This window comes from Oryctolagus cuniculus, chromosome 2 (genome assembly GCF_051225735.1).
Source record: "Oryctolagus cuniculus isolate XC-2025 breed Fujian yellow rabbit chromosome 2, ASM5122573v1, whole genome shotgun sequence".
In the NCBI taxonomy this organism is placed as follows: Eukaryota; Metazoa; Chordata; class Mammalia; order Lagomorpha; family Leporidae; genus Oryctolagus; species Oryctolagus cuniculus.
In genome coordinates, this window is record NC_142868.1 from 8,781,109 (window position 1) to 8,800,636 (window position 19,528).

General features: G+C 42.0%; 1 long non-coding RNA gene across 1 annotated transcript in view; it reads left to right on the top strand.

Moving 5' to 3' along the window:
- LOC138848774 (uncharacterized) overlaps nucleotides 1–17,987 on the top strand; it is a 33,241-nt gene extending 15,254 nt beyond the window's left edge. The window contains exon 4 of the long non-coding RNA XR_011386838.2: nucleotides 17,857–17,987. This is a non-coding gene — a long non-coding RNA (uncharacterized LOC138848774). The remainder of the gene's footprint in view (nucleotides 1–17,856) is intronic.
- Nucleotides 17,988–19,528: the final 1,541 nt, after the last annotated feature.

The window sequence follows — 19,528 nt, forward strand, 5'->3', positions numbered from 1 at the left end:
TATTCATTCATCAGCAGATGGACACTTAGCTTGTTTCTCTTGGCTATTGTGAATAGTGCTGCAATATACATGGGTGTGTAGATGTCTTTTTGACAGACTGATTTAATTTTCCTTGGATAGATACCTAGGAGTGGGATTGTTGGATCACATGGTAATTCTGTTTTTAGGGTTTTGAGGAATCTTCATAATGTTTTTGAGGAATCTCCACAATATATTCCATAATAACTATACAAATTTACATTCTAACCAACAGAGTCCAAGGGTTCCCATTTCTCCATAGCCCTGCCAATTTTTGTCTTTTCATTAACAGCCAATCTTACTGGAGTGAGGTGATATCTCATTGTGGTTTTGATTTGCATTTCCCTGATATTAGTGATGTAGAGGATCTTTTCATGTATCTGTTTTCCATTTGTGTGTCTTCCTTTGAGAAATATATTTAGATCTGCCATTTTTAAAATTAATTATTTTTGTTTGTTGTTTGCTATTGAGTTGTTTGAGCTCCTTATATACTCTGGCTTCTCAGCAGGAGGTGGCTTTGCCAGGGGGATGAAGCACCAGCCTGCAGAAACTACTGTTATCCAAGGTTTCATGTGTGTGGCCACCTAGAATTTTACTTTTTCAAGTCTGGAGAAAACAAATTTAGCAAGCAGTTTAAACTCAAAGGATCTAAAACCAAGGACAGAGCCATTATTAGAGGCCCTAAGAAAGGTGCTGTCTAAACCATGAAGCAGTTTTCTCATTGAGAGGCAAATCGAAACTGACAGCAGAGGCTTGATAATAATCAGGCGGACTTAAAGGCCTTGCCAGTTTTGAGGCCCAGGCCTATCTGTCTATTCATGTGGAGTACATCACAAGGGAGGTGTGAACCTCATTAGGGAAAAACCCTGTTGACTTCCATTGCCTAGCTGGCCTGGGAGGAGAGCTGGCTAGGTAAAGGCAGGTGGCATCCCTAACAGGAAATTTACAGTTATGCTTGCAATGTTGCTGACCCTACTTGGCCATCCCCTCAATACTAGTGGTTACTTTGGAAGCTGGGCTGAGTGAAGGGCTTTTCAGCTTAGAGCCAATAAGATCTGTGGCTCTAACCTGGAAGTCCTTCAACTCTAGGGCAGTTCCATTTCCAGTGACCCAACTCTTGGCTGGCAGAGCTGCCAGGGCTCTTCATAAGCTGACTTCTGGTGAAGCCCTGGCTTTCCACAGTAAAAACCAATGCTGGTGGAAAGCTAAGACACTGTGGCAAAAAAAAAAAATGCCCTAAATGAAAGATCTCTGTGAGCGAGATCTCAGCGGAAAGAATGGGCCATCAAAGAAGGAGGTACCTTTCTCTGAAGGGAGGAGAGAACTTCCACTTTGACTATGACCTTGTCTAAATAAGATCAGAGTTAGGGAACTCAAGAGGCTTCCACAGTCTTGGCAGCTCACAACAAGAGCCATGGGTGATTACTGACGTCATAAATAAGAGTGTCAATTGTTAAATCAATAACAGGAGTCACTGTGCACTTACTCCCCATGTAGGACCTCTGTTCTTAATGTGTTGTACTATGAGAATTAATGGTATAACTAGTATTCAAACAGTACTTTACACTTTGTGTTTCTGTGTTGGGTGCAAACTGTTGAAATCTTTACTTAATATATACTAAATTGATCTTCTGTATATAAAGATAATTGAAAATGAATCTTGATGTGAATGGAATGGGAGAGGGAGTGGGAGATGGGATGGTTGCGGATGGGAGGGAGGTTATTGGGGTAAAAAGCCGCTATAATCCAAAAGTTGTACTTTGGAAATTTATATTTATTAAATAAAAGTTAAAAAAAAAACAATGCTGGGTCTCCTTGATGGCAGATCCCTGTATAAAGCAGCCATTAATTGGCCTGTCACCTGTCGTTATATTGCTTTTGCTGCCCAGCCTTCTCTTTCTCCTGGTTTTTGTTAAAACCTTCACGAGGATACAAGCAAAGGTCTGCTCAAGTCCCATCTCTAATCTTTGGTGGCCTAAACTAGAAATCTATAGTCACAGGCATGTTCTGATTGTGTTTTTTCTTTGACATTGACAATGCCCATGAGGAAAGATATGTCCTCACTTTAAAACTCTCTCTCCCTTTATTTGGTTTGAAAAGGGAGGTTTTGCCTGTTTATCATGCCCATGGCAAAGTAAATCTAGCCATGAAATCATAATTTAAGCTCTCATTTTGGCTATGCTGTTTTTACAGAAAAGGGTTAGCCATCCCTTTTATGAGGTCTAAAGATCAAACTGTACATCCTGGTGAGTCCTTCAGAATAGAGTCAGTTTCCCATCTTGAAGAGAATAGAGGAATGAGGGAACAAGTTCAGGCTTCCAAGATCACTTACTGACAATAACAATATCAAATGGAAACTTAGCAAACAATTTTAACTATTAAATAACAACTTAAATGAAGACATTTACCAGAAAGTCCAATGCCTCCTATAATTTTCAAGGCAAGAGTACACATATTTGGAAACATTGCTTACATATCTAACACATGTGTAACTTATTTGACCAGCAAACCCAAGTACAAACAGGTCAACAAATTTAAAACATCTGGTACAGAGATTTAGGTCAAATGAACCAAAAAGTTATCTTTGATTAACTTGGCAGTTTAAATTTATGAGCAATATTTCATCTATAAGACAAAGCAGAGCTCTTAATAAATTTTCTAATGTATACATACAATATGTATATATGTGTAACATACCATATAAGATAGAACAATAAAGCAGTGTCAGTAATAATTTCTTAAAATCTTTAGCTTTTTTTTTATTGCCATCAATTGATTAGAATTACTTCCTGCTCTTAGTAACTTGAATTGCTCTAAGTTGGAACCTTTTGTACATTATTGGCTTTATCTGCTTGCAGAACTGTCCCAAAGTATTGAATACAATAGAGGTCGGGGAAAAAGAGGTGCTTTGGAACTTAAAAGAGGACACATTTAAACACAGAACCAATAATGTTTTAACTTCATGAGCAGTAAATCTGATTTTTAGGGTTTAGAGAGTATAAAACTGTGGATGACAAAGGCTTCAAATAGCCATGTTTAACATTATAAACTCATTAACCAACAAGAAGACACACTTGCTTATTCCACACAGTATTTTGAAAGCACCAATAGGATTTTATAAAACATTTAACCCTTTTAGTCCTCTGAGCCTTTCTCATTGAGATAACCATCATGTCTGATAAAAACACAAGATCATTAGACTTATTACCTTTTGGACATTTTTATAACAAAATTTAGCACCACTCCACAGCTTTACAATACCTTTAATATAATCCAAATAGCCTTATTAGTTGGTGTCTCTACAAGATGAGAGACATATCCTTTGATATTTCCAGGGACCTATTAAAAATATCAAAATCCAAAGAATTTGGAACTTTGATTTTTTGAATGCCTGTCAAGGATGCCAAGAAGGCTTAAAATATCTAGTTGAAGTACAATCTCTTAACATCATGACATAGTATAGACCAGATTTGATCACTGTAACATGATTATTCAAATGCTTTAGGATGAGTATATATTCAAACAAACCATAACTCTTAATAAACAACTCAGCTATTTTTAAACAATTAGAACTTAACAGAGACATTAAGAGGACACAATAGACTACTTCAATAGAACACAAATTTTTTTTGGTCATCCCAAGAATCGCAAATAAAAATCTTAAATTAGCACATGGAATTATCCCATACCTTGGAATAATTTTAACAGAGGGAAGAGAAAATAGCTATCGGAGCTGGCTAGAAAACTGACAGAGTCACCAATTAAACAAAACTATTAAAAAGGAGATCAGCATAGCCCTGACTGCTAATGGACAACTTAATACATTATCCCTCATAGTATTTTTTTTTTGTCTGTTCTACTTAATATGACTGGTTTAATTCTGTAATTATCACACAGTTATTCTTAAGTGTTGAAAATTAACTGAAATGTGATCCCTGTTAAACATAAGAGTGGGAATAAGAGAGGGAAGAGATGTATAATTTGGGGCATGCTCGGGCTGACTTGCCCCAATTGGTAGAGTTGGAAACATACCAGGGGATTCCAATTCAATCCCATCAAGGTGGCATGTGCCAATGCCATCTCACTAGTCCCAGTGATCAATTTCAGTTCACAATTGATCATAATGAAAGGACTAAGAGTCAAAGGGAGCACATAAACAAGTCTAGTATCTGCTAACACCAACCGATAGAATAAATAAAGGGGAGAGTGATCCAACATGGGAAGTGAGATACTCAGCAGACTCATAGAATGGCGGATGTCCTAAATAGCACTCTGGCCTCAGAATCAGCCCTAAAGGCACTCGGATCTGGCTGAAAAGCCCATGAGAGTATTTCAGGCATGGAAAGCCAAGACACTCTGGCAAAAAGATCTCTGTGAGTGAGATCCCAGTGGAAAGAACAGGTCTTCAAAGAGGGAGGTGCCTTTCTCTGAAGGGAGGAGAGAACCTCCACTTTGACTATGACCGTGTCTAAACAAGATAAGAGTCGGAGAACTCAAGGGGCTTCCATAGCCTTGGAAACTCATAACTGGTGCATAGGGAGATTACTGATGCCATAAACAGGAGTGTCAATTGGTAAAGTCAACAAGAGGAGTCACTGTGCACTTACTCCTCATGTAGGATCTCGGTCCTTAACGTGCTGTACACTGAGGCTTAATGCTATAACGAGTACTCAAACAGTATATTTCACTTTGTGTTTCTATGGGGGTGCAAACGACTGAAATCTTTACTTAATGTACACTAAACTGATCTTCTGTAAAAAAAAAAAAAAAAGAAAGAAAGAAAGAAAGAAATTATCAATTCCCAACTTGACTCTCACTGGGATTAAACATGACAATAGGTCTGATCTGATTTCATCATCATTTAAAAAAAATCATCTATTATTTTTCACTTTATGTTTCTGTGTGGGAGCAAACTGTTGAAATACTTACTTAAGGTATACTAAGCTGATCTTCTGTATATTAAGATAATCGAAAATGAATCTTGATGTGAATGGAAGGGGAGAGGGAGTGGGAAAGGGGAGGGTTGTGGGTGGGAGGGACGGTATGGGGGGGGAAGCCATTGTAACACATGAGTCGTACTTTGGAAATTTATATTCATTAAATAAAAGATTAAAAAAAATAAAATAAAAAAATAAAAAAAAATAAACAGATTTTTAAGACTATTTCAAAGTATTTACTAACATATATGCATTGTAAAAACCTGATTGTTTTAACAAAGAATCAGAGTCTAGTTCTATGTCAAAATTTCCAAATTAAGACATTTTCTAAATAACACATCATATTTCAACCTTAGTTACTTTCTTTTTTTCTTTTTCTTTTTTAAAGATTTATTTATTTATTTGAAAGTCAGAGTTACACACAGAGAGAGGAGGGGCAGAGAGACATTGAGAAGGAGGTCTTCCACCTGCTGGTTCACTCCCCAGTTGGCCAAAATGGTTGGAGTTGCACTGGTCCGAAGCCAGGAGCCAAGAGCCAGGAGCCAGGAGCTTCTTCTGGGTCTCCCTTGTGGGTGCAGGGGCCCAAGGTCTTGGGCTATCTTCCACTGATTTCCCAGGCCATAACAGAGAGCTGGATTAGAAGTGGAGCAGGCGGATCTCAAACCGGCCCCCATATGGGATGCCGGCACCTCAGGCCAGGGTGTCAACCCACTGTGCCACAGCGCCAGCCCCCAACCTTAGTTACTTTCAAGTGATGTCGAACTACTTTCATGGACATTTATGAAAACATGTTAGCAAATCCATATAGTTTTTCCATAGAATGTAAGGTGCTAAGAGTACCAAAGTTTATATTTAGACACATTTATCTGATTTGCTTTACCCAATTTACAGTTAGCAATTACTCCTAGATGACTTAAGATGCTGATATTATATCATATCTGTATCTGAATTAAGGTCAAAATTATATTTATATGGAATACTACTCCTTTTTATAAAACTCTAGCTATAAATCAGTGACATTAAACCAGAGATTGCAAAGTCCACCTTAGGGGGGCCATAACAAGCATTGATTATCCATTGCTATCAGAAACCTTTTAAACCAAGTTGTAAAACAAGTTTGGTGAGTTACAAAACAATATTTTTTAAAGGCAGTCATCTTGCTAGATTCAAAAGGCAAATTTCTTTTTTTTTTTTAACTTTTATTTAATGAATATAAATTTCCAAAGTACAGTTTATGGATTATAATGGCTTCCCCCCATAATGTCCCTCCCACCTGCAACCCTCCCCTTTCCCACTCCCTCTCCTCTTCCATTCACATCAAGATTCATTTTCGTTTCTCTTTATATACAGAAGATCAGTTTAGCATACATTAAGTAAAGATTTCAACAGTTTGCTCCCACACAGAAACATAAAGTGAAAAATACTGTTTCAGTACTAGTTATAGCATTAGATCTCAATGTACAGCACACTAAGGACAAAGATCCTACATGAGGAGTAAGTGCACAGTGACTCCTGTTGTTGACTTAACAAATTGACACTCTTGTTTATGGCCTCAGTAATCACCCTAGGCTCTTGTCATGAGCTGCCAAGGCTATGGAAGCCCCCAGAGTTCACCGACTGATCATATTTAGACAAGGCCATGGTCAAAGTGGAAGTTCTCTCCTCCCTTCAGAGAAAGGTACCTCCTTTGATGACCCGTTCTTTCCACTGGGATCTCACTGGCGGAGATCTTTCATTTAGTTTTTTTTTTTTTTTCCCCAGAGTGTCTTGGCTTTCCATGCCTGAAATACTCTCATAGGCATTTCAGCCAGATCCGCATGCCTTAAGGGCTGATTCTGAGGCCAGAGTGCTGTTTAGGACATCTGCCATTCTATGGGGCTGCTGTGTATCTCACTTCCCATGTTGTATCATTCTCTCCCTTTTTGATTCTATCAGCTAGCATTTGCAGACACTATTTTTGTTTATGTGATCCCTTTGGTTCTTAGTCCTATCATTATGATCAATTGTGAACAGAAATTGATCACTGGGACTAGTGAGATGGCATTGGTACATGCCACCTTGATGGGATTGAATTGGAATCCCCTGGTATGTTTCTAACTCTACCATTTGAGGTAAGTCAGCTTGAGCATGTCCCGAATTGCACATCTCTTCCCTCTCTTATTCCCACTCTTATATTTAACAGCGATCACTTTTCAGTTAAGTTTCAGCACTTAATAATAATTGTGTATTGATTACAGTATTCAACCAAAAGTATTAAGTAGAACAAACAAAAAAAAATACCAAGAGGGATAACATATGAAGTTGCTCATCAACTGTCAGGGTGAGGGCTGATCAAGTCACCGTTTCTCATAGTGTTCCTTTCACTTTAACAGGTTTCCTTTTTGGTGCTCAGTTAGTTGTCACCTATCAAGGAGAACAAGTGGTATTTGTCCCTTTGGGATTGGCTTATTTCACTCAGCATAATGTTTTCCAAATTCCTTTTTTTTTTTTTTTTTAGTTTTTGACAGGCAGAGTGGACAGTGAGAGAGAGAGACAGAGAGAGAAAGGTCTTCCTTTGCCGTTGGTTCACCCTCCAATGGGCGCCGCTGCAGCCGGCGCACCGTGCTGATCCGATGGCAGGAGCCAGGATCCAGGTGCTTTTCCTGGTCTCCCATGGGGTGCAGGGCCCAAGCACTTGGGCCATCCTCCACTGCACTCCCTGGCCACAGCAGAGAGCTGGCCTGGAAGAGGGGCAACCGGGACAGAATCCGGCGCCCCGACCGGGACTAGAACCCTGTGTGCCGGCGCCGCAAGGTGGAGGATTAGCCTATTGAGCCACGGCGCCGGCGTGTTTTCCAAATTCCTAACAGGGATCACTTTTCAGTTAAAATTTAAACACCTAAGAACAATTGTGTGTTAATTACAGAGTTCAACCAATGGTACTAGAACAAAAAAAACTACTAAAATGGATAAAGTATTACATTGTATGTCAACCGTCAGGACAAGAGCTGTTCAAGTCACTGTTTCTCATAGTGTCCATTTCACTTCAACAAGTTTCCCCTTTGGTGCTCAGTTAGTTGTCGCCAATCAGGGAGAACATATGATATTTGTCCCTTTGGGACTGGCTTAATTCACTCAGCATGATGTTTTCCAAATTCCTCCATCTTGTTGTAAATGACCGGGTTTCAAAGGCAAATTTCTTTAAACCCAATGTCCAGTTACAAATGAACCAAATTGTCATGCATGAGATTGTTATTTACCAAAGACTTCTTTTTAGATTCTAATTGAATTTGAGTCTACTTTTCTTTTTACCCAAAGAAGAAACATCTGAGGCCAAGGATGCCTAGTCAGCAGTCAGCTACTTGGGACTGCCTCTGAAACAGGTTCAGCTGCGATATGGGTCTCAAGGGTGCCTGTGGGCTAGGGACCATTATGCCAGGGACAAGAAGTCCACTGGGGATTGTTCACCATTATGTTGGGTGTAATGGGAGAGGGCATCCACCAGAGCAGGTGGGCACCCCTCCAGAGATTCCTGAGGAGGAGAATCTGATAGGAGGCAGAATAAAAGGCAAGACATACAAGGAAGCTCCTGTAAGAGCCCATGAAGCAGCAGGGTGGAGAGAAAAACTGGAGGCCCTGCAAAGAGACAAAAACCTTAGGCCCTAAAACCAAAGGTCAATACTGGAAGTGTCAGTCAAACCAGCCTTAGGGATGGGGGTTAGGTTGGGAGGCATCTCAAGAAGTATTCAATAGCATCTGAGTTTATTTGGCCTAGATTCTTGCCTGGAAACCTCTGGGCAAAATTAAAACAATGGAGGCAATGGTCACCTGATAAAAACTGTCTTCCACCAGGATTAAAGGCCTCAACTGTAGTCAAAGAGATAACAGGGCTGGCGCCGCAGCTCACTAGGCTAATCCTCCGCCTGCGGCGCCAGCACACTGTGTTCTAGTCCCTGTCGGGGCGCCGGATTCTGTCCCGGTTGCCCCTCTTCCAGGCCAGCTCTCTGCTGTGGCCAGGGAGTGCAGTGGAGGATGGCCCAAGTGCTTGGGCCCTGCACCCCATGGGAGACCAGGAGAAGCACCTGGCTCCTGCCATCGGATCAGCACGGTATGCCGGCGGCAGCACGCTGGCCGCGGCGACCATTGGAGGGTGAACCAACGGCAAAAGGAAGCCCTTTCTCTCTGTCTCTCTCACTGTCCACTCTGCCTGTCAAAAAAAAAAAAAAAAAAAAGATAACAGAAGGGCCCTGGTGACTCACTAAATAGACCCAAAGACCCTGTGATACTCTGGAAAAGAATTTAATGCATATTGGAGCACATTAGGAGAGGAGTTCTGAGATGGGAGTCATGGTAGAGAGCCTGGCACGTTTTACAACTCACTTAGGCTAACTTCTCTATAATCTAAACTGTAAGAAGGGCTTATGGTAGTGCAGAGAAGATGAGGCATTCTTCTGTAAGCTCAGGGGTCAAAAGAGATCTCAAAGTGTTGTAGGCAGGCATATAGAATAAAATGGATCAGATTTGTAAGCTGAAAGATCACACCTTCACCTTGCCCCTGTGTGATCTCATCCCCCCTACCTAGCCACACCTGTACACCCACCTGCCAATCACGCTAATTAACCACTCCCCTTTGGAAGTGGATTAAAGGCCTGAAACACAGTAGGCCCAGCATTTTTTTTTTCTTTTTTTTTTTTGCTCTTTTTGCCATTGCAGACCCTTGCTGCCCTGAGCCTTCTTGGTACATGGCCTTCAGGCCACTTGCTCCATGCTTCCTGGACTGCATACTCCTTCACATGGCTGGCTCCAGGTGCTCGGTTTGAATCCAGATTTCCCTTTCTCTTTTAGTTAGAGCCCTCACTCTCCTATGCATTTCTCTCACTGAATAAAATCCTTAAAACTTATGCTGTCTGGTTTATTTGTGCTAGTATTCAGAATTCTTCTCTGAATATGAGGCAAGAGCCCACACAGGTTATTAATACTTTGGATTATTAATAAGCAAACTGGTAACAAAAGTAGATGTTTGCCTCCTGGCTGGAATGAGAGGATAAAAATGGAAGCGTACTTCAGGTCAATCTCTGTCTTGATTATTGGTCTTCTTAGGTTCTTTTTTGTCTTCATACTCAATTTTGGTAAATTGTATATGTCCAGAAATATATCCATTTCTTCTAGATTTTCTAATTTGTTGGCATATAGCTGCTTGTTCCTGATGATTCTTTTTGTTTCTGTGGTATCTGTTGTAACATCTCCTTTTTCATTTCTGATTTATTAATTTGGGTCTTCACTTTTTATTGGTTATTTGTGCCAATGGTGTATCACTTTTGTATATTTTTTCAAAATACCAGCTCTTCATTCATTTCACTGATCTTTTGTATCTTTGGTTTGGTTTCAATTTTGTTTATTTCCTTTCTAATTTTAATTATTTCTTTCCTCCTATTAATTTTGGATTTGGTTTGTTCTTGTTTTTCTAGATCCTTGAGATACATCATTAGATCATTTATTTGATGTCTTTCCAATTTATTGATATAAGCAATTATTGCTATAAACTTTCCTCTTAACATTACTTTTGCCATATCATAAATTTTGATATGTTGATTTTTTTATTTCCCTTTTGATTTCTTCTATGACCCACTTTTCATTCAGGAATATATTGTTAAGTTTCCATGTGTTTGAATATTTTCTATCTTTTTTTCTTTTTCTTCTTCTTTTTTTTTTTTTAGATTGATATAGTTACTTGAAATTCAGAGGTAGAGACAGAGAGAAAGAGAGAGAGAGAGAGAGAGAGAGAGAGAGAGGAATCTTCATCTTCTAGTTCATTCCCCAGATGGCCACAATGGCCAGGGGTGGGCCAGGCTGAAGCCAGGAGCTTCTTGGTTTCCCACATTGTTGGCAGGGGCCCAAGCACTTGAGCCATCTTGCGCTGGTTTTCCCAGGTCATTATCGGGGAGCTGGATTAGAAATGGAGCAGTGAGGACACGAAGCGGGTGCCCATATGGGATGCTGGCATTTCAGGCCACATGCAGCTTTACCTGCTACCCCACAGTGCCAGCTCTAGAGTTTCTTAGTTGTTCATTTATAGCTTCACTCCATTGTGATCAGAAAAGATACATGGTATGATTTCAGTTTTTTTTTTTTTTTAATTTGCTGAGACTTGTTTTATGGCCTAGCATATGGTCTATTGTAGGGAAAGTTTCATGCATTGATGAAAAGAATGTGTATTCTGCAACTGTGGGATGAAAGGTTCTGTAGATATCAATTAGACCTATTTGGTCATTAGTGTAGATTAGCTCTGTTGTTTCTTTGTTGATTTTTTTTGTGTGTGTAGCTGAGCTGTCCATTGTTGAAAGTAGGGTGTTGACTTATCAGTGGTAACTAATGGAGTAACTAAAGGGTAATCTATAGGAGTTACATTGACACTTGGAGGCTTGATGGTTGTTTACAGCCCTTGTCTTGACTTAAGGAAGAGTTTTTTTTCATACTATTTGTTGAACTCTTTACTTAGTGTAGGGTTAATCTTACAAGTATAAAGCAAACTTAAAATAGATCTTTGTAAAAATTAAGAAACAATTCATAAATTTTAAAGAAGTTTATTATAGCATACTGTTATCATTGCCCTATTTTATCATTAGTTATTGTTAATCCCTTCATGTGCTTGATTTATAAATTAAACTTTATCATAGCTATGTACTCAGAAAGGAAAAGTGTGTCTAGGATTTGGTCCTATCTGTAGTTTCCACTGGGGGTCTTGGAACACATTCCTGCAGATGGCAGGGGACTGTCATACCTCAAAGAACTGTGAAGAGTAAGAGAAATTGTGACTCTGAATTCCTGGCACGTACTGGACTTGTATCCAGTAGTGTGGGATTTAGGCAAAAAGGGGAGGGAGAGGTCCTGGAGCAAGGGCAGAGAATCCACACTGTTTTGAGCTTGTTTTTCAAAGGATGCTCAGAGAGTGACATTGCCATCAGAGGCAGCCAGACCACCACAGAGAAGGAGCAGTCGAAGCTGCAAAAAACCAGCTTGAGTTAGATCCTTATGACTGAAGCTGAACTCTCCTCGTTGTAATTCCAAATTCTCCACCTAAGGGAAGACTTTGCTGTCATTTCCAGACATACAACATATGAAGATGTATGTTTGCAGGTATGAGCAGAATGGGTCTTCCCCATCCTTCACATGCTACTTGTTGGACACTGCCCTAACTCTGACTATAAAAGCCCTGGCAAACTGCTTCTCAGGGAAACGCTGTTTTAGGGGACTCTACCTTCACTGTCACATGTATGAAGCTTTCCTCTGTGCAACAAACACTTGAGGCTGATTAATTGGTGACACCCAAGGCAATGAATCCCTTTTGTCCAGTAACAAACTCTCGATAAATGGTACCTACTGCCACAGCGTTTATTCCCCTTTAAAGCTTATTATGTGACAACAGGAATTCTCATATATTACTGGAGAACTTCTCCCTTTGAGCTTTTCTCTGCAGAAGGAGCACTAGTTGCCCCTTTGCTTCCAATGCTTCAGACAGTCCCTTTCTAGGGCTAAGTGTTCATGTAATAGCATACCCTCTCCCAACCCCTCCGGGACCTAGGCTACATTCAAGGTCAAAATAACTTAAACAGAATAACTCAGAGCACCTGCCTTCTTCGACTCTTATTTACCGAAAGAAAGAAGGAATTTGGCTAGAAAAAGGAAGAAGAGAGAGGACTCTTTTTGAGCACTTAATCCCGTATCAGATACACTGTGGGTGGCCTGATTTACTAACATCGATGCGAACGTGGGACCACTGGAGCCCCTCCGTCAGGTCTGAGGGGCACCGTTTTGATCTGCGTGCTTTCCAAAGCGGACCCGAGTTTGAGCGCACAAGGTATATTTGGGAGGTGTATTTGTTACCGAACCCTTTCGGCCCCGACTGAATTCTTCAACGCATGCTCTGTGATAAGGGAGTCCCTTAGAGCACGGCGTGTCTTCTCTCAGCGTTCTCAGTAGAGGGCGCTGGAGGCCGTTGTAGCTGCAGCAGGGTCCCCGCGGTTTCCCTGCAGAACCGGGCTCAGCGGTACAGGTGGGGAGCGAGGAACAGGAGTGCTCTGGCCACCGGCTCCTTCTGTAACTGCGCGGCCTCGGCCCTGTGATAACCTCTGGGCAGCCTCCTCGCCACCGGCCGCAGAGCACCCAGAACGGCTTGTGAGCTCCGAAGGGCTCGTGCCCTTGTGGTGCCAGGACTCCCTGCTCACCATTGACCCCGAGCACGGCTCGCTGGCTCTCCGGCCAGCCTCCCTTTGCAGGCTGCTGCCCTACGTCACAGCTGCACTTGGCTTGAAGGGCCCCACACTGAGTGGCCGCTCCTTTGGCAGGACCCAGTGTTCTCAGCAGTTCTAGAATTCTAGTTCTCAGCAATCTTCTAACCTGGACAAAGCAGCTGACTTCTCTGCTCCTCAGAGGAGAGGACCGCACGTTTCCCCGGGAAGTCTGAATCCTTCTCAAATTTGTCTTTTTCTGAGCCCTAAGGTGCTTTGTAGAGTTTCCTTATAAAGTTACTTTTTGTTATAGGTAATGATTCTTGGCATTAAACTTCTCCTATTTAACTTGCTGTGTCGCTTCTGTCTCTTAATTGGACCAAGGCCTTCCTAGGAAGGGAACCAAGGAAGATGCTTAGAGAACGGGGAGGGGAGAAAAGCTGTCAGCAGCATACTAAGGAACGGGTTCCTATAGTGAGCACTGGGGATCCAACAGCACTGGCCTCCCTCTGGGAGCCTGGGTACCCAGTCTTGAGCGTTGCTTCAGCAACCAGCAAACCAGGGAGCAGGGTGTTTATCCATCACTCATTGCCTGAGGCTTGGTCTTGGGAACCTTAATTCCTTGGTACTTTTTTTTAAAATAAAGATTTATTTTTCTTATTTGAAAGGCAGAATTTCAGAGAGAGAGAGAGAGAGAGAGAGGGGAGAGAGAAAGAAAGAGATGGAGAGAGAAAGAGAGAGAGGGAGAGAGAAAGAGAAGGAATCTTTTATCCACCGGTTCACTCCCCATATGGCTACAACCACCAGGGTTGGGCAGGCAGAAGCCAGGAGCCTGGAACTCCATCCACATGTCCCATGAGGATGCAGGGACCCAGGTACTTGGACATCTTCTGCTTCCTCAGGCTCATTAGCATGTAGCTGTATTGGAAGTGGAGCACCTAAGGATAGAATTGGTGCTTATAAGGGATGCTGGCATCAGAGGTGGCAACTTAATCCACTGTACCACAATGGTGGTCCTTGACACTTCTGACTTCCATACCTGGACTGTGCAGAGTGGACTTCTGTGGCCAGAAACTGCCCTCAGGCAGTTTCTTTCTGGTAAAAATCCTGTGTGCATTCAAGCTATTCAAGCTCTCTCCTCTAGCTGCTGGTGACCTCTGGGATGGGTCAGGGGATGTGTGGGGGCAAAGGCAAATATGCCATAGATGCATTGGAGAATGCAGGTGCTAGAAGAGAACTGGTTGGCTGGTTGCCAGTGAATGACCCAGACTGATTCAGAGTGAATTTTTTGGAAAAGTCTGTCACAGAAGATCAAACGTTTTCCAGACTGGTGTAATTTAATTGTACAGTCGGTGTTTGCTATGGATAATTGGATTTTTCTTTGCCCTTGATGGTCTTGCTGGCTTGCTGTCTGCATTGGAAGACAGTTTTCTAACTCTCTCAAATACAATCAGCCAAACCTGGCTTCCATCAAAAGTTGGCAGACCTGTTGTTTTCAAGAGGTGCCAATGGCTGTCTTATCCAACCAACAAAAAAGGCAGTGGCGTCTATCTTCCATTTTGCTCTTTAGGAGAACATTTCAGTGGAAGCAAAAAGCTTTTCTTTCACCCCGAGACTTGCATAAGCATGTTTAATTCTGAACAGCAGCCTCTAAAGTTTGATAAAGCTCTCCTCTGCTGTAGAGCATGATGGATGCCAAGCTGAGAGATTCTACTCAGCAGGAACACCAGGAAAAAATAAAGGCATAGATAAGATGATTGCAGTGGGTCAGTGGGCAGTGTTTGTGGGTAATGTGGACCAAAGGAGATTATTTGTATGTTTAAATAATTTACAGTTTGCAAAACACAATGGTTTCTCAAATCTTTCCTCATTTAGTACATTCAGTGAAGAAAGAACAAAGGTGTGTGTTCTTTCTTGGAATGGAAAGATCTAAGGTATGTTGTAGTGATATTTAGAACAGTACTGAGTAGCTAACTCATGTAAGAGGGAGAAAAGGGGATTACGTAGTCTCATTGGCTTGTATTTACAGAAAACAAAAACAGGTAAGGAGGACAGAAATAAGACTTTTTAATTTGTAATTTCATATTATTTTAGCATCAAGTTGATATATTTCCTGCTCCCATAAAGAAATAAACAATAAAATGCTCAGTGAAGAGCTTAATCATTGTAATAATATTCTGTGATTATTTTTACTACCTTTGAAGATAGCTTCAGATGTAAAAGTGCATGCCACAAAATTCAAATACCTGTACATTATGAATGTTTTGCAAACATTTGGGTCATTTGGGTATGATTTTTTTTAACACTCTTGGGAAATTTTCTGTATCTATGCTGCTATTCACCATCCAAGCAGCAGGGGGAGGTGTTTTACTGTTTTTCTTTGCAGTTTTATCTTCCCAACTTTATATGCAAAACCAACAAAGAATCCTCTAATTTAAACCTATGTACAAAATACACCACATTTTCTAGATTCACATTTTTACTCTCTCATCTCAAAGATCTTTAGGGGACTTGAAGCCTCCAGCAGGCTGCTAATGATTTTTCAAAAGGAGCTGATTATTGAGTTTGCTGATGTAAAGTCCTTCTTCCCTCTTCTCTCTGTCCCTCCTTGTCATTCCACTCAGTTCCCATACATCACTTGCCATCATCAAGTCACAGAAAACAAAACTCAAATTATGGAAATTCACAGCTTAGTTTTCCATTTTGCAGATGAGACTCAAAATTTGGAAGGCAAAACAAACAACCAACCGACCAAACAAAAAGAGTGGATTTTGGACCTGCCAAAGTAGAAAAAAGGCAAAAGAGGAAGAGGCATAGCATTGGCTGAGTGTTTATCTATGCACCTGGCACTGTGCCTGCTGTAACTCCTTCTGTCCTCACAACACCATGGCGAAGTGTGTGTCGCTAGAGCCATTTTGCTAAGCTTCAAGGGACTGAACAACTTGCACAGCTTCATGTTGCTAGAAAATGATAGAATTGAAGTTGGAAGCCAGATTGCATTCAAGGCTGAAACATCTAAACATTTCCTCCCTACACCACACTAAATAATCAAAAGGCAGTTTCTTTCCACCAACCAGTCTTTAGACCTGCTTTCTTACAAGGGCATAGCACCTGCTCCCCACTCCACATTGTGCCTACGAAGAGAGAAATGTAAGAAAGAAAAGCTGTTTCAAGAACTCCCCAAATGCTCAGTGGAAGCTGACCATTGTTCTATAAGTGTAGCAGTTCTGATGGAAAAGGCAGCAACACAGGAACAGCTCAAGGTCAGAGATTCCTAGAGATGCAGACTTGGGGAAGTGCCTGGGAAGGCACTATGCTGATCAAAGAAACTGGTTTGAAGCATTTTGTGCTGTGAGTTTGTGTGTTTCTGGGTATTGCTGTTTTTTTTTCATCCTATCTTCCTGGTAATGCCTGCAGGTGAAGATGATGGAAAAAAGTCAGCAGTGGCAATTTGGGGCATTGGATAAACTAATTACAAGACAGACTCAAGAACCATAATAAAGGCATTTCTTGGGGATGATCTTGGGTGGCACCAGGTTCTTTATTAAATAACAGTGATGCCCCTTGCCAGACTGTGGCCCCTTTCAATTCTGAGTAAGGTCTCCTTTGATGCTAGTAGGACGTCAGCATGTCTTAACTCTTGCTATGCCACCATTTCAACAGAGGGACCCACAGCCACCTGCATCCTTGGGCAGGCCTGCGTTGCCACCCAGAATTACTTGATGCTGTTTTATTTTCCTCTAGGGGTGATTATTTTTATGGCAAATAATTACTGTTTTCTGTTTATGGTGGTGAGGAAAGTGTATTTTATTTATTTATTTTTTAAATTTATTTGACAGGTAGAGTTAGAGAGAGAGAGAGAGAGAGAGAGAAAAAGGTCTTCCTTTTCCATTGGTTCACTCCTCAAATGGCCGCTACGGCTGGCGCTGTGCCGATCCGAAGCCAGGAGCCAGACACTTCTTCCTGGTCTCCCATGTGGGTGCAGGGGCCCAAGCACTTGAGCCATCCTCCACTGCCCTCCCGGGCCACAGCAGAGAGCTAGACTGGAAGAGGAGCAACCAGGACTAGAACCCGGCACCCATATGGGATGCTGGCACCACAGGCAGAGGATTAACCAAGTGAGCCCCTTGAGAAAAGTATCTTTGGCTGGTGCTGCAGCTCAATAGGGCTAATCCTCCACCTGCAGCGCCAGCACCCCAGGGTTCTAGTCCCGGTCGGGGCACTGGATTCTGTCCCGGTTGCCCCTCTTCCACTCCAGCTCTTTGCTGTGGCCCAGGAGTGCAGTGGAGGATGGCCCAAGTTCTTGGGCCCTGCACCCACATGGGAGACCAGGAGAAGCACCTGGCTCCTGGCTTCAGATCAGCGTGGTGCGCTGGCCGCAGCAGCCATTGGAAGGTGAACCAACGGTAAAGGGAGACCTTTCTCTCTGTCTCTGTCTCTCTCTCTCACTGTCCACTCTGCCTGTCCAAAAAAAAAAAAGTATCTTTTAAATATATGTATTTAAGTTTTAAAAAAGTCAATGTAAAGAAAAATAGTTGAGTCATTAATAAGATAGTGGCATGGAAAAGTGACAAAAATGATGCCAATGGTTAAGCGGGATAGTCAGGCAGCTAGTTAGTTCTGCTGAGCTGGAAGCCACAAGCCCCCATGTGATTCTATCCTTCTACTTATCAACCAAAACTTCCTCTTTCCAGGGATGCATCTGCTTCATCGGACCTGTCGGGGGATGTCATGAAAATGTGGATATTGAGCTCCACATGAAACTTGTAGAGGCTCCATTTAATTCACCAGGTGGCTTCCACTCCCCACCTCATAAAGGAGGCCAACAACTGGGAGAAGCTCTTTCTCTGTCTTTCTTCCTCTCTCTTCCACTGTAGACCTGGCTGGAGGAACTGTTCAGGGGCCCTCTCCTTCCTTCCCCGCCCCTCCTCCTTTTAGGTGATGTTCTGGCCCACTGCCCATTCATGAAGGGTATTTCTCCATGTGGGGCAACCCATATTCACGTGTATAGGTGTGTTCACTTCTTCAGCTTTTGAATAAAATTTGTTATCACTTTGTACACATTATGCATGTCAGCACTTAGAATGCTTGTTTTTGTGCAAGATAAGAGTCTGGAGTGAAAATTAGTACACCCCTTGCCTACATCAATGGCACTAAAATGATTGAAAAATGGGGAGCCTGTAGTGGACATTTTATAATTCCAACTCTATGGAGAAGTTGGAATTGTGCAGTTTTGGATAGAAAGGGATAATTGAGCCCTCCTTTTACAGTTGATGAAATGGAAGCTTAGAAAGATGTGAACTGTCTAAGGTCACATGTTCATGTACATGCTTGCCTTGTGCTGTGTGTGTGGTGGTGGTGATGGGGAGTGATTTTAAGGTGGGTGAGGGAAAAAGGGCAGTGCACCAAGCTGGATAGTAGCTTAGATATTGAGCTACTTCAGTCTTCAAGTAACTGAGGTCTTCTTGGCACCGTGGAGGGATAGAGCACAGAAGAGGAGGGAAACAAGCTTTGAACAAAATGGTAACTGCTATGTAACAAGGGAGAAAATCCTTAGTTCCCATGTGGTCTGCAGAGAGCTGATTGCTTTCCCACAATAAAAGCAGCAGCTTCTGCTGTGGAATGTGGCATGGAATACGATGGGTCAGCATTAAACTAGATCAGAATGTGATGACTGATTAGGAAATGAATGGTAAGTCATGGACAGCAAATCTTGGTTGTGGTGGCGATTATCACACCCTCACCGGAACAAACAAAGCTGCAAGCTGCGCTTGGACCCAGATATCCTGGCCTTGAGGATAATTTCTTTCTGGCTATGATAGTTATCCAAGAGGAAATCAAGTGTCAGAGGGAGGAAAGACCCAGGGCCTTGGGCCTGCCAGTGGGGGTCGGTTGCATGCGGTTTCCTCACTGTGAGGTCTGCTTCAAGTCTTGCTTTCTTATGGATTTACTGATATTGCAATATAGTGGGATGCGATTCAGGATTAGAGGTCAGGGCTGGGGAGCCCAATAGATGGCTCAGAGCAGGAACTTAATGCATATTTGTGGAATGAATGACCAGAAGGCTGGGTACATCAATGAGCACCTGCTGTTTGGCGTGGAGTCAGCTTTTGGTTCAGTGTTAATCTTCTGCTTATCCCAATTCTTGTGTGGACAAATCACTCAGTTTTATCAATGTCACTATTTCTTCATGCCTAAAATTCTGATAAGTAACTGCATCCCAGTGATACTGTATCCTACTCTTGGGATACAGGAGACAAGCAGTCTATTGAGTAGGGTGGTTGCCCTCTGCTTTCTTCATTCATTGAATCACTCATTCATCCAACTATTTGATATGTATTAAGTGATTAGTGAAGATGTAACCTA